The sequence below is a fragment of the Anastrepha obliqua genome, chromosome 6 (assembly GCF_027943255.1).
Source record: "Anastrepha obliqua isolate idAnaObli1 chromosome 6, idAnaObli1_1.0, whole genome shotgun sequence".
Classification (NCBI taxonomy): Eukaryota; Metazoa; Arthropoda; class Insecta; order Diptera; family Tephritidae; genus Anastrepha; species Anastrepha obliqua.
In genome coordinates, this window is record NC_072897.1 from 47,743,154 (window position 1) to 47,755,647 (window position 12,494).

Sequence of the window (12,494 nt, forward strand, 5' to 3'; positions counted from 1 at the left end):
TAGTCGTTTACTTTTGAGCATAGGTCATCAATGTCATTGCCCGACGCCATTATCGTGCAGTCGTCGGCATATGAGACCAGTGAGACTCCCTCTGGTGGCTGGGGGAGTTTCGAAATATAGAAATTAAAAAGCAAGGGTGAAAGGACACCACCCTGCGGTACTCCTTGCTTTATTTTTCTTTGTTTTGAGGTTTGGTCTCGAAATATTACCGACGAGTGACGACCACTCAGGTAGTTCGCGGTCCACCTCTTCAGTCGACTGTAAAATGTCATCTAGTAGCGTGGCGTGGCTGACTGTATCGAAAGCCTTTTGTAGGTCCAACGCTACTAGGACAGTCCTCTCACAGGGGCGGTTTTGGTTTAGTCCGCGGTTTACCTGGGTGTTTATGACGGTGAGTGCCGTGGTGGTACTGTGCACTCTACGGAAACCATGCTGGTGGGGGGCTGGGGTCAGGTGTTCTGTAAGGAGTGGCAGTAGAAGGGCTTCAAGAGTCTTCACTACTGGGGAAAGGAGAGTTATCGGACGATAAGACTCCCCTTGATTGGCGGGTTTTCCTGGCTTCAGTAGTGGGACCGCTCTGTGGAAATTAGGCACTTATCAGGAATGATGAGATTGGTCATAGACAGGTTGAAACCCTAGTGAGAAATTCTACTCCCAGTGAACCCAGCTTTTTCAGCATCGGCATGTTTAGTCCGTCAGGGCCAATGGCTTTAGATGGTTTCATGAGTTTGATGGCCCCCTGAACCTCGTCGCTGGAGAAAGCAAGCGGTACACTGTTGTGTGTCAGTTTGTGCAACCGTCTGGTAGCACAACGTTTGGATCTGTCGACCGGAGGATGCAGTATAAATTGAAGGCTAAAGTTGCTCGCGCATCTCTTCGGATTCGACGAAGTACGACCGTTGAAGGTGATATCCACCTTGTCGTTGTGCTTCGTCGGGTTCGACAGGGACCTTACGGTGGACCAGAGCTTGCTCACACCAGAGGTGAAGTTGCAGGGCTTCAGATGCTCTTCCCATTTAGTCCGCTTATGTCGGGTTACCAGTTGCCGGATCTCCGAATTGAGATCCTTTATTCGAGGATCCCCGGGATCGGACTGGCGTAGGCGATCACGCTCATTCGCCAGAACAGCTGCTTCAGCTGGGAAATTGGGGCGTATGTACCGAGTCCGTCCAGCGGGTATGAAGCGAGCCGCGGCGGCTGTAATCGCCTTGCGGAATGCGCGTTCGCCTGCGCGCACATCGGTGGGAGTGGGTAGGGCTGCTAAGATGTTCTCAATAAATTCCGCGAATCTGGACCAATCAGCTTCTGCCATATCCCATCTGCAGCCATCAAAGCCATGGTTAGCAAATGGATTACTACAACCCACAAGCGAGCTTGGCTGAGAGAGACCTGCCGATGGACTAAACTGATGTTACCTGTCATGTCCGATCGACTCTGGCAAATCCTCCTGTCATTAAGCAGAAGGGACTGCAGACAGCTGGTGAGACTGATGACGGGCCACTTTCTGTGGCGAAGCACATGGAAAAGGTAGGCATCTCAGACAGTGTACTCATCCCAGCTTTTGAAGAGGAGGATGAGACGGCGGACCACTTTTTGTGCGTCTACCCCGCCTTCGCATGGTTTATTCAGTTGGAAATTGAAATAAAGTAAAGCAAGTGTGTTACCATTTATTTGTGAATTTATTTGAGAATCTAGTGATCGAACTCAGAGGAATAAAACATCGCGCAATTTTCTATTTCAAATTTCCGCCAGCGGCACTACTGCAATTTCGTATTTGTATTCATTTATTATCTTCTAAACTGTTTTATATTGTTTTATTTTAACATGTCTGGCACCACTCCTCCTTTTCAAATAACCAGTATAGTATAGGAGAATTGTTGGTCAATTTTAAAAATTTTGAAATCAAATAACTTAAAAACTACAACCCTCCTAATAGTGAGGTTTTCACTTTTAGAATAAAGCATATCCCCTCTAACCCCCGTATATCGCTTTTTTTAAATCACGGCCAACCAGATAGTGAAGATCCCGAAGGCACTTTGAAGGTAAAGAATAGCATAACTATTGGGTCGGATTTGATATTAAGTAACATAGGCAATTTTAGGGAAACTAAAGGGTTTTCCAATAAGAGGTGTTATTCCCGTAAAAGATCAATGGTTTTGTTGCTTGTATGGAACGTAGTGCCATGTTGTTGAAAATAAACGTTGTCCAGATCAATACCATCCAATTTCGGCCATAAAAAATCATTCATCATCTCTCGATAGCGCAATCCATTCACGGTAACTGTTGCTCCAGCTTCATTTTCGAAAAAGTACGGTCCAATGCCTCCGCCGGACCATAAACCGCACCAAACAGTCCCACGTCGAGGATAGAGAGGCTTTTCAACAATAACTCTTAGATTTTCTGAGCCCCAGATCCGACCATTTTGCTTGCTGATAAAGCCACCGAGGTGGAAATGGGCCTCATCGCTCAACATGATTTTGGATGGAATTCCGGATCTTTTTCATGTACTTCAACGACCCAATCAGCAAAAACACGGCGTTGTTGATGATCGGCCGGCTTGAGTTCTTGTGTTAACTGGACTTTATAACCCTTAAGAAACAAATCTTTATGCAAAATACGGTGTAATGACGTTTGTGGAATGCCAAATTCCAAAGAACGACGAGGAATGGACAAACCTGGGTTTTCTTAAACACTTTGGGCTACAACAGCAATATTTTCGGCTGTTCTTGAGCAACGTGCACGGGTTTTATTCTTCACATCACTAACTTGTCCCAACAGCTCGAATTTGTTCACCAATATCTGTATTGCGGTCCGACAAGGTGCTTCACGATGACCCAAAAATGTTCGAGTTTTACGAACCATCTCTGCCAAATTTTCACCATTAGCATATAGTGAATTTTAATAATTTCAATGCGTTGTTTAAGCGTGTATCGCTCCATTTTTATTAATGTTATAGTTTTTACTTGTCAAATATCAAAAAATGACAGCTTTTAAAGTGACATCTACCGAAATAACGGGCTATTCAAAATAACACCTGTTATAGGAAAACCCTATATAATGACTTATTTAATGAAAGTTGGTTGAGATGTTAGGGAGTGACTCAGAAACAATCTTATAACTCCCATTTATCCTGAAAATAACAGTATAAACATGTTATACATATTTTTCTACACTTGACTTAAATTCACTTAAAAATACACTCACACACATGTTTTTACTTATTTTTACACCTATAATCGAAATATTTTAATGAAAATTAAATGCAAAAGCATTTACCCATATTACCAATTTCCAATTTTAAACACGAATGGGAATTCATTGGAATTGACAACAGTAAAGTGTTGCCGGATTCTGCACATGAAAATAAAAAAATTAACAAAAATTAAGTACTTCAATTTAGTGTTGATGATGACGATTGGGTTATTGTGCCTCTTTACGACACACACGCGAATGACGTTGTTGTTGTTGTAGCAGCATAAACATTCCCCGTGCATATACGATGAATGCTGCTAAAGTGACAGTCCTCGGCCGGATATAAATCCGAGTCGTTTCGGTTACGTAGAATCGAACGACGAATAGGAACGACGTTATAGTTTTTGGTTCAATGGTTTTAACGTGGAAAGGAGTTCTACGCAAAAATACTATGGATGCCGAAGCCAGAGTTGGTAGGTAGGTAGGTAGGTAAGATGGCAAGAGTACCCCAGGTACGCTACAAGTAGCACTTACGTGCCGTTTTTATACCATAAAGTGGACCACTACCTGTGAAAGGATTAAGGGAGGAGATAAGACCGTCTACAGCCATCCAGTGCTGTTGATGTAGCGGAGGAGAGAAAAGGGATCTAGGATGGAGAATTTCATCAAGTCATCCCCAAAGGGAACGCTGAGGAATCTCAAGCGCCTAGCCGCCAAAGCCAAGCCAAGTTGGACTGATGAGGGTTTTTGTTTTGAACAGCAACCGAAAGCCGGCCACGCGGAAAGGAGTTCTACGCAAAAAACTGTGGATAGCGTAGCCGGACCTGGACTGATGGGGGTTGGCTTTCCATTATTGCTACCACGAAAAAGTTGCTGTCTAAGTGCGTGGACCGAATTTAAAATTATAACACCCAAATGTTGTCACTACATATAACAGGCTTTTAATTTATAGCACTTTTTATAAATTACCATTAAGAATTAATAGCAATATTTAACGTTAAAAATGCTTCTGGTTTGTATAAGCTTGAAAAAGTGCCCTATTACAGACGCTTATTTTACTTAAATACAAACACAGAAAAGTAAAAATATTCACTCATGAACACTTTTTTTTAAAGACCCGATTCAAAGCTACTACTTCTACTCAACAATACTACGAATTTTATTAAAATTCTATTATTACAAATGATCTTCCAAACGCTTGTAAAACCGTACAAAATAAATTTGCGGGACGAACTGTCAAAGGAATGATAGTGAGAAAAGCATAAAAATCGAAGCAAGAAAAAACCCAGTCAACCAACAATGAGGTTAAGTAAACCTTTGTGGTTTTTAAAGGAGTTAAATTGACCTAATGGGTTGGTGCGTGACTACCATTCGGAAACACCCAAAAAGGGTGTACTCGCCAATTATATATCTTCTTCTTAATCGGCGTATCCATGCTGGATGTTCGCGATTACATACAAGCGTTATTTTGATCTTAGGTCATGTTATTAATGATGTCATTATATTTGTGTTTGTTTCTCGCTGCCACTGTGAATTCGCCGATTGTTTTGAGACCTGTCCTCTTTGTCCTCAAATTTTTCCTTGTATCAGCAGTTTTAAAAGATAGTATATGTCTCCTCTTGTTATGTGTCCGAAATAAGCGACTTTTCTTCTTTTCATATCCATTAGCATGCTCCCAGAGGTTTGCATTCCATTTAGCACTTATGTCATTTAATATTTTATCAGTCCAGCTTGTGCTCATCATTTCTCTATAGCTCCACATTTCGAAGGATTCTAGACGGTGTATGCTTATGGTTTTAAACCTCCAGGCACCGCATCCATATAAAAGTAGCAACCCCCTATGGGTAGTCTCGCATAGGAATAGTCTCTGCTCCATTTATTTACAATAAATTTATTTTTATCAATATTTATATTTAGTCTTTGCTGTGTTATTCCACTTTGTTTACAATGGATAGTTTGGAGATCCTGGATATTGTTACTACCGTTGTCTTGTCTGCGTAGCGAATGTTATTTATATATCCCATTAACTTTAATACCTATTTCTACGTCATTTATAGCTTCTTCAAATATTTTTTCTGCGTACACGTTAAATGATAGTGGCGATGGTATGCAACTTTGTCTCCCTCATCTCTAGATTTTTGTCTCTCTTGTGGTGTTGTCTCCGAATCTAATTTCTGCAGTCTGATTCCAATATATGTATTTGTTTATGTCCAAATCTTTCATTATTTAATTAGCTTGATATGTTGTATTTTGTCGAAGGCTTTCTCGTAGTGTATGAAACACTTGCAGATATCTTGATTGGCGACCTATGATTTTTGTGTAAGCATTTGAAGGCTAAATATTGCTTTTCTGGTCCCAAACCCTTTCCTAAAGCCAAATTGTGTTGTTCCCATAAAGGCCTCGCATTTCTAATTAGTTCTGTTATGAATAATTTTTAGAAAATTTTTTAGTACTTATTAGCCGATAATTCCTGCATTGTTTTGCATTAGTCTTTTTTTGTATCACAATAAACGTGGATTTTAACCATGACCTCGGATATTTAGCAGTTTCATATATGTGGTTAAACACTTTCATTAGGGTTGGCATTCCACTGTCATCTATAAGTTTGAGAGCATCAGCTGAAATTTCGTTGTTGATTTTTTTGGTTTTGATAATTTTATCGAATTTTTTATTTCAGACAGTTATTTTAAGTAATGGATCATCTGTTGAGTGGCTTATGCTAATATTTTCATCTCTTGAATCGTCTTTGAATAATTCATGGACATATTGTACCCTAAATATTGTGTTTTTTGTTTTCGTCTGTTATAATTTAGTTGTTGTTGTTGTTGTAGCAGTATCTTCGCCCTGTCAGTGTAGTGTAATTACCGGTCGTCTTCGTCTAGCTCATCTAACGGTAGGCCCAGGAAACTGGCAGTTTCGACGGGTTGGGCCCAGAGGGAGAGAGGTGTTAGATGAGTGGGTTTGATGGGGCATGTGAAGAGGTGGTTAGTGTCGTGCGGGGTACCTTCACATGCAGGACATATGTTTAGTATGTCGGGGTCGATTCTGGGTAGGTAGGAGTTTAACCTGCTACAATATCCAGAACGTAATTGTGCCAAGATTACGCGGGACTCTCGAGGAAGCTGGAGCTCTTCGTCTGCAATGGGTGGTGGTTGGACTCCGATAACGGCATTCGGGGGTCGGGAGCTTAGGAAGGTGGTAAGTGTCTCCCGATGAATGTCGTTGATAGCCTGTCTGTATACTGTCTGATCCTGGAGAGGTCTGTCCGTTTTGTCCTGGATCTCGTCCACGTAGTTGAGGAAGTGTCTCCTGATGTGCCTGGGAGGTGGCTCAGGCTCGAGCAGGTGTCTGCATGGGTGAGGCCTAGGGTGACACCCAAGCAGAAACTGCTTGCCGAGCATTTTGTTATGCTCCTTAACCGGGAGCATGTGCGCCTCGTCATGTAAATGGTGGATAGGGGACATCAGGAGACATCCTGTCGCGGTCCTGATGGCAGTATTCTGGCAGGTCTGAAGCTTCGTCCACTGCGTATCACTGGTTCCAGGCGACCAGACAGGCGCGGCATAGTTCAGAACCGGTCGGCCTATTGCTTTGAAAGTCGACAGCAACATTTCTTTGTCTTTGCCCCAAGTGCTGCCGGCAAGCGACTTGAGGACCTTGTTGCGATTCTGTACTCTCGTTGCAATAGCGGTTGTGTGCGCCGAGAAGGAGAGCAAGCTGTCAAAGGTGACTCCCAAAATTCTGGGGTTGTTTATCGTCGGAATTGGGGTATCGTCGACGTGTACCTGAAGTGGCAGCTTGACCTCCTTTGTCCAGGTGGTAAAAAGGGTCGCCGTGGATTTAGTGGGAGAAAGTTTTAAGTTTCTCGCAGTGAAGAAGCGAGAAAGGCGGGCGAGGTAGTCGTTTACTTTTGAGCATAGGTCATCAATGTCATTGCCCGACGCCATTATCGTGCAGTCGTCGGCATATGAGACCAGTGAGACTCCCTCTGGTGGCTGGGGGAGTTTCGAAATATAGAAATTAAAAAGCAAGGGTGAAAGGACACCACCCTGCGGTACTCCTTGCTTTATTTTTCTTTGTTTTGAGGTTTGGTCTCGAAATATTACCGACGAGTGACGACCACTCAGGTAGTTCGCGGTCCACCTCTTCAGTCGACTGTAAAATGTCATCTAGTAGCGTGGCGTGGCTGACTGTATCGAAAGCCTTTTGTAGGTCCAACGCTACTAGGACAGTCCTCTCACAGGGGCGGTTTTGGTTTAGTCCGCGGTTTACCTGGGTGTTTATGACGGTGAGTGCCGTGGTGGTACTGTGCACTCTACGGAAACCATGCTGGTGTGGGGCTGGGGTCAGGTGTTCTGTAAGGAGTGGCAGTAGAAGGGCTTCAAGAGTCTTCACTACTGGGGAAAGGAGAGTTATCGGACGATAAGACTCCCCTTGATTGGCGGGTTTTCCTGGCTTCAGTAGTGGGACCACTCTGTGGAAATTAGGCACTTATCAGGAATGATGAGATTGGTCATAGACAGGTTGAAACCCTAGTGAGAAATTCTACTCCCAGCGAACCCAGCTTTTTCAGCATCAGCATGTTTAGTCCGTCAGGGCCAATGGCTTTAGATGGTTTCATGAGTTTGATGGCCCCCTGAACCTCGTCGCTGGAGAAAGCAAGCGGTACACTGTTGTGTGTCAGTTTGTGCAACCGTCTGGTAGCACAACGTTTGGATCTGTCGACCGGAGGATGCAGTATAAATTGAAGGCTAAAGTTGCTCGCGCATCTCTTCGGATTCGACGAAGTACGACCGTTGAAGGTGATATCCACCTTGTCGTTGTGCTTCGTCGGGTTCGACAGGGACCTTACGGTGGACCAGAGCGTGCTCACACCGGAGGTGAAGTTGCAGGGCTTCAGATGCTCTTCCCATTTAGTCCGCTTATGTCGGGTTACCAGTTGCCGGATCTCTGAATTGAGATCCTTTATTCGAGGATCCCCGGGATCGGACTGGCGTAGGCGATCACGCTCATTCGCCAGAACAGCTGCTTCAGCTGGGAAATTGGGGCGTATGTACCGAGTCCGTCCAGCGGGTATGAAGCGAGCCGCGGCGGCTGTAATCGCCTTGCGGAATGCGCGTTCGCCTGCGCGCACATCGGTGGGAGTGGGTAGGGCTGCTAAGATGTTCTCAATAAATTCCGCGAATCTGGACCAATCAGCTTTGTTGAAGTTGATGTATGACCGGTGATCCGCGGAAACAAAGTCGGCAGGTCTCTCGATCGAGAAGATAATGGGCAAGTGGTCTGATGCAAGCGATAGCACAGGTCGCCAGGTTATGCTATTTATCAGGCCAGCGCTAGCAAATGTTATATCAGGCGAGCTGCTACAATTGCCCACTACCCTAGTGGGGGCGTCGTCGTTTACAGTGCTGAACGTCGAATCGTCTATCTGCTCTGCCAATAGCTGTCCCCTACGATCATTTGGCAGGCGTGAATGCCAAAGATCGTGATGCGCGTTAAAGTCACCTACTACCAATCGGTTTACTCCCCTGATGAGCGCACCAATATCAGGGAGATATCCTGCCGGGCAGCAGGTGACAGGGGGTATGTAAATATTATAAATTTCGAACTCGGCATCGCCTGACCGGACAGCTATACCTTGACGTTCTAAGGTGCTGTCCCTGCGGTCGATGCCTTCATCAATAAGACGATACTGCACTGAATGGTGTACTATGAAGGCTAGGCCACCACCGTTGTCTCGCTCGCGGTCCTTTCGGTGCACATTATAGCCGTCCCTGGTAATCAGGGCGGAGCTAGTGTGTAGTTTTGTCTCCTGGACCGCAGCTATCTTGATTCCGAACCGACTCATGAAGTCGACTATCTCGTCAATCTTGCTCGTGAGTCCGTGCAGTTCAGTTGCAGAAGCTTGAAGCTTCGCGGGAGTGTCGTCGTAATTCGGGGGGTGAGGGATGCGTGATGTTGTCTGCGTTGGTTCTGCTGTGCGTTCCGCAAAATGGGGAATGGCCTGATGTTATCAGATGGCCGCGCCACGGGGGGTGGTTGCGGGTGCAGAGCTCTGCAGCAGGGGGCAACGTAGTCGCGTGTCCACTCACGGGTGGTGTGCAGGCCGGAGCACCTCCGAAAATGACACCAGCCACTGCAAGAATTGCATTGAACAGTTGTCAAGTTCCGAGGAACTACGGTCTAACACACGGAGCAGACTGTGCGGGGGACCAAGAGCTGCTGGTTTGTCCCCGCACTGGGGTAGGAGCAGGAGGGTTGTGGGTTGGAGAGGGAGTTGTGTTGCTCTTGGGGGCTCCTGACCGTTGAGGTGTTGTTGGTGGCGGCAGTGTGATGTGCCGGCACTGAGGGCAGTGTAGCCGTGGAGGCGGGGACCGCCTGTGAGCGGGAGCAACACGTGGCCACATACCTTGTGGACCACTCCCTGTGTGTCGCAAGGCCTGAGCAGGTCTTAAGATGGCACCACCCGTTGCACTGATTACACCTAACCGAGGTGGAGTTCGGGTGGAGCCGTTTGTGGCAGATGCAGCAGTAGAATACCTCTGGTCCGGGGTTGGGTTCGACGCCAGCCCGGAAGAGAAGTATTTGGAGCAAACTGGCTGCAATGAGTTGCTCCTGTGACGAAAGATTTGGGGTAAAATACGGTACACTAGACAGGGCTAGTATACTGGGGCGGCAGCCCTTGGTCGGGAATAAAAACCCTAGTCATTCTGGTAACGTAGAACCGGCTGCCATGTTTGTATATTTCGTCTGTTATAACTTTGTCGTTTGTATCGTATAATGTATTAATTGCATTGTATCTTTTCAGGTTACATATTTCCTTTAGTTTTCTGTGTAGGTTAAAACTATCATGTAACTTTTCCATCCATTGGTTTCTTGCGTCTCTTATTTCCTTGTTTCTTTGTTTATATTCGTTAATGTTTACGTTCCGATATTTCCTTCTCTCATTCATCGAGTTCAAAACATCATCATTCACCCATTTTTCTTTGGTTACATTAATTTTTGTTCCTAGTGCATTCGTTTATAGTATTCTTATTTTGTCAGCAATATTATTCCAGCATTCAATCGTATTTTCACCAGTATTGCAACTTGTCAATAATCCATTCAATTTGTTTTGGAAGTCATTTCTATTATCGTCGTTTTCGAATTTTTGTAAATCGATATGTGATTTTTTCTGTTTTGTTTTCGGTGATGTTAATCGGATTCGTTATGATCAGAAGGAACGCCTGGTAGTGTTTTAGCCCGTATCATAGATGATTTAAATCTTTTGTTAATCAAGATGTGGTCAATTTGATTACGTTTTATATTTTTCATTCTATCTTGTGGTGATATCCATATGCACAGCGGTCTCTCTGGCAATTTGTAATACGTATAACCAATGATGAATTCTTCTTCTTGACAAAATTGCACTAGTCTATTTCCTCTTTCATTTCTATCTCCTAGACCGAATTTTCCTGTCACATTTTGTGTTTCCTCTTTTCCTACTTTTGCGCTGAAGTCGCCCATGATTATATTTATATCATGTTTCTTAGTCATCAGCGCAGTCAGCATTGGGAGTATATACTTGAATAATATTTAAATCAATTGGCTTTGTTTTTAATTTTAGGATCGTTATTTTGGCAGAGTATGGAATAAATTCGCTAACTTTCCCACATTGCTTTTTCGCGATCATAATGCCTACTCCTCTTCTATGTCTTGAAGAGTCATGTCCTGAGTAGTATGCAGCCGTTTGGTAGCCACCATGTTTCGCTTATACCGAGAAAGTCAAGTTTTAGTCTGTTCAATTCATTGATTGTGTTGTCTAGTTACCTGATTCGTATAAACTTCGTACATTCCATGTCGCAATATTTAAGTTCCTTAAGTGTTTGGATTGAAAGGATTCTTCATCAGTGCGGACGTGTTTTTTTCTTACGCTCCAATATCTACAAAATATCTGTGTTTAAAGAAATAATCAAAATACCAAAACCAGCGAAATAGACGCTTCAACCAAAATATTGCTGATCGCAATACAGTTTGTGTCAACAAAAACAATCAAACTAAAAGAATAAATAAAACAAAAACAAATAATAATAAAAACAAAAAATAAGTAAAGCCTATCCTGTTATGCCAGTAGAGCGAACACCACCTACACCGAGTTATGCTCGTGGTGACAACAAACTCCCACCGGATAAAAATAATCTCAGTGCGCTCTCTCAAACGTGTTTGCTCAGTGCGCGCAGTGAAAAAATACCAAATGAGAGGAAAAATGACTCCTCTCTTACCGCCTTAATAGGCAGTCAACAATCAAAAAACGCCGCATCACCTGTGAATCCGGCAGATGCACTCTCTTGGACTGCTCAATGCACTACCCCAATCACTCCACTATCACCAACTGCTTCTCTCTCCAACAAAAATAAGTATACCTATACTATTCCAACTCCACATTCTGATGAGACATCCACTAAAAAGTCTACAACAACAATAACAACACAAAGACAATACATAACTACCGCAGTATCAACAGCCACAACAACAACCGTGTATACTACCACAACAGCGATCGCCTCCACAATTGCATCACTAACAACAAACACGCAAGTACAATATGCAAATAATTTAAATTATACCAACTGCAAAGAGCAGCTTAGTCAAAAAAGAAATCGCGAAACTCAATCACCAAACAAACAAACAGAAGAGCTTAAGAGCAGCAAAAAACATAAACCCAAAGCACAAAATACAACACAGACAACACTAAAAGAGTACTGGCTGGGCAATCCAGCCTCTTCAAACAAGTTTGCTCTCCTAGCGGACGACGATATATTAGAAGAACAAAGCGACAGTGGGACAGTTCCGAATACCAGCCAACAAGCTCCACGCATGCAAAAACCTCCACCTATATACGTTCAGAATGTTGAAAATATAAAAGCTCTAGCCGACGCGTTGAATTCGATACCAAATATATTTTACGAAATAAAAGTACTTAGCAAAAACGAAATAAAATTACAAGCGAAAGAGTCTTTGCACTATAAAAAAATGATAGAACTACTTAAGCAAAAACAAACAAAATACTACACGTTTAGACCAAAAGATGAACGAGGATTTAAAGTAATACTACGTAATATGCACTATTCAACTGACACCGAAGAAATTAAACAAGAACTAGCTGAATTAGGTCACGAAATAACAAACATTCATAACATACAAATAATTAACTCAGAACGCAAAAAACAACCACTTTCACTATTTTCACTTGAATTAAAAACAAAGGATAATAACAAAGAAATATATAGTATAACTAATCTTCTACATTGCAAAATTAGTTT